Below are 3,517 nucleotides of genomic sequence, written 5' to 3'. Positions count from 1 at the left end.
CTTTTCTCCGACTCGCTCTCCAACTCTCTCCTCTCCGACTCGCTCTCCAACTCTCTCTCTCCGACTCGCTCTCCAACTCTCTTCTCTCCGACTCGCTCTCCAACTCTCTTTTCTCCGACTCGCTCTCCAACTCTCTTTTCTCCGACTCGCTCTCCAACTCTCTTCTCTCCGACTCGCTCTCCAACTCTCTCCTCTGCGACTCGCTCTCCAACTCTCTTCTCTCCGACTCGCTCTCCAACTCTCTCCTCTCCGACTCCGCTCTCCAACTCTCTCCTCTCCGACTCGCTCTCCCCCAACTCTCTCCTCTTCCGACTCGCTCTCCAACTCTCTCCTCTCCGACTCGCTCTCCAACTCTCTCCTCTCCGACTCGCTCTCCAACTCTCTCCTCTCCGACTCGCTCTCCAACTCTCTCTCTCCGACTCGCTCTCCAACTCTCTTTTCTCCAACTCGCTCTACAACTCTCTCCTCTCCGACTCGCTCTCCAACTCTCTCCTCTCCGACTCGCTCTCCAACTCTCTTCTCTCCGAATCGCTCTCCAACTCTCCTCTCCGACTCGCTCTCCAACTCTCTCCTCTCCGACTCGCTCTCCAACTCTCTCCTCTCCGACTCGCTCTCCAACTCTCTCCTCTCCGACTCGCTCTCCAACTCTCTCCTCATCCGACTCGCTCTCCAACTCTCTCCTCTCCGACTCGCACTCCAACCTCTCTCCTCTCCGACTCGCTCTCCAACTCTCCCTCCTCTCGACTCGCTCTCCAACTCTCTCCTCTCCGACTCGCTCTCCAACTCTCTCCTCTCCGACTCGCTCTCCAACTCACTCCTCTCCGACTCGCTTTCCAACTCTCTTCTCTCCGACTCGACTCTCCAACTCTACTCCTCACCAAACTACCTCTCACCAACTCTCCTCTCCGACTCGCTCCTCCACTCTTCCTCTCCGACTCACACACCAACTCTCACCTCTCCACTCACATTCTCCACTCACTCCTCTCCACCACAACTCTCCAACTCGTCTCCTCTCTCCGACTCGCTCACCAACTCTCTACTCACAACAACCTCACTCCACTCAACTCCCTCAACTCTCTCTCTCCACACACACTCACTCTCCACCTCACCTCCACTCACTCCACTCCTCACAACCTCACTCCCTAACAATCCGACTCCTCTCCAACTCTCACCCCTCCGACCCTCTCCCACTCCAACCCACTCCTCACCAACTCACTCTCTCCCCAACGACTCCCTCAACCCACTCGCTCTCCACCTTCCTACCTCAAGAACGCTCTCCAACTCTCCTCTCCTCTCGCCCAATCTCTCTCTCGACTCCTCTAACTACTCCTCTCCGACTCGCTCTCCAACTCTCTTCGACTCGTCCAACTCTCTCCTCTCCGACTCGCTCATCCAATCCTCTTCTCCACTTCTCAGGCCGTCGCCCTTTTATCCACTGAGAGGGGATCACTTAATTTTGCCAGCTGCGCGATCCACGCACCTGCACTCCATTTCGAAGCGGGTCCGCCGGCCACGCCTCCTCTGCCGCCATCTTGGACGTGGCCCCGGTGTGCCTGCCTCGCTGTCGGTCTGCCGGCCCCGCCTCCCCACACCCCTTACTACGTTACCCAGTGGCCCTTGGCAAAGCTTAGTACCTGACTGCCCCTAGCCAGGGATACGGTGAAGACCTCAATGCGGAGCAGGCGGAAGACGGTAGTTTAAGAACTACCACAACTGCTGCGATGGCGAAGAAGGCTGCAGCAGAAAAGGGTCCCAGTTGTCTGGACTCCATGCCACTGGACCCTGACCCGATTCTGTCAAGGATCGTGTGGTGACTGTCTGTGCACCAGTCTTGCCACGTTAAACAAATTCACGCACGGGCATCCTCCATGAAGGGAGGATCGTCATACTCGTTCGAGTGACGCCGATAATAATTATATAATAGGTATGTCTTCTCCAGACCTGAACCCAGAATGGAATCTAGAGAGGCGTTTTGACACAGCATCATCTTATGTGAACCTTGGTGCAAAGGGGTAAAAAAAAAAACCAAAAAAACATCTTAACTTTGCCACGTCATTGCATCCTTGTTTGTTTGAGTGTTGTTGACATACAAGTGTGACGGGATGGGACAGATGCACAAGCACCCCAGGGACCGTGCCTCAGTGAGTGTTTACATAGTGACATAAGGAGTGCAGCCTCAGCTGGAGAGGTCTAACGTATACGTGATGTGTGCGCGGCCACACCTGAGACACACACACGTCTATTTTTTTTTTCATGTGAACTCTTTTGTGAATTTTCTGCTCTCTGCCCCGCATGGTAGTTTGGAGTTGGAAAAAAACAGTCATTTCTGGTTACACAAGACTTAACTTTTATATTTTTTTTAAGGACGGTGTTGTACGGAAAACTTTGTGGAACACCAGGAAACCAATGTAATGTTCTCTCGATCCTCTTTCAACAATAACTTAAAGGCCTACTGAAAGCCACTACTACCGACCACGCAGTCTGATAGTTTATACGTCAATGATGAAATCTTAACATTGCAACACATGCCAATACGGCCGGGCTAACTTATAAAGTGCAATTTTGAATTTCCCGCGAAACTTCCGGTTGAAAACGTCTCGGTATGATGACGTATGCGCGTGACGTCACGGAGTGAACGGAATTATTCGGACCCCATTGGATCCAATACAAAAAGCTCTGTTTTCACCACATGATTCCACAGTATTCTGGACATCTGTGTTGGTGAATATTTGCAATTTGTTTAATGAACAATGAAGACTGCAAAGAAGAAAGCTGTAGGTGGGATCGGTGTATTAGCGGCGGACTACAGCAACACAACCAGGAGGACTTTGAGATGGCTAGCAGACGCGCTAGCCGCCGAACTCACCTTGACTTCCTCCGTCTCAGGGCCGCCGACCGCATCGGTGATCAGGTGAAGTCTTCGTCGCTCCGTCGATCGCTGGAACGCCGGTGAGCACGGGTGTTGATGAGCATATGAGGCTGGCTGGCGTAGGTGGATAGCTAATGTTTTTAGCATAGCTCTGTCGAGGTCCCGTAGCTAAGTTAGCTTCAATGGCGTCGTTAGCAACAGCATTGTTAAGCTTCGCCAGCCTGGAAAGCATTAACCGTGTATTTACATGTTCATGGTTTAATAGTATTGTTGATTTTCTGTCTATCCTTCCAGTCAGGGGTTTATTTCTTTTGTTTCTATCGGCAGTTAAGCACGATGCTATCACGTTAGCTCCGTAGCAAAAGAGCTTCGCCGATGTATTGTTGTGGAGATAAAGTCACTGTGAATGTCCATTTGGCGTTCTCGACTCTCATTTTCAAGAGGATATAGTATCCGAGGTGGTTTGAAATACAAATCCGTGATCCACGATAGAAAAAGGAGAAAGTGTGGAATCCAATGAACCCTTATAACTAAGTTACGGTCAGAGCGAAAAAAGATACGTCCTGCACTGCACTCTAGTCCTTCACTCTCACGTTCCTCATCCACGAATCTTTCATTCTCGCTCAAATTAATGGGGTAATCATCGCT

At 51.3% G+C, this 3,517-nt stretch overlaps 1 pseudogene; it reads right to left on the bottom strand.

Annotated features, from left to right (window-relative positions):
• Nucleotides 1-1,531, bottom strand: part of LOC133634278 (glutamate receptor ionotropic, NMDA 2A-like) — a 54,597-nt pseudogene extending 53,066 nt beyond the window's left edge.
• Between the last annotated feature and the right edge of the window lie 1,986 nt (nt 1,532-3,517).

This window comes from Entelurus aequoreus, linkage group LG18 (assembly GCF_033978785.1).
Source record: "Entelurus aequoreus isolate RoL-2023_Sb linkage group LG18, RoL_Eaeq_v1.1, whole genome shotgun sequence".
Taxonomy (NCBI): Eukaryota; Metazoa; Chordata; class Actinopteri; order Syngnathiformes; family Syngnathidae; genus Entelurus; species Entelurus aequoreus.
Note: the sequence above shows the minus strand (reverse complement) of the source record. Positions and strands in the feature narration are given on the sequence as shown.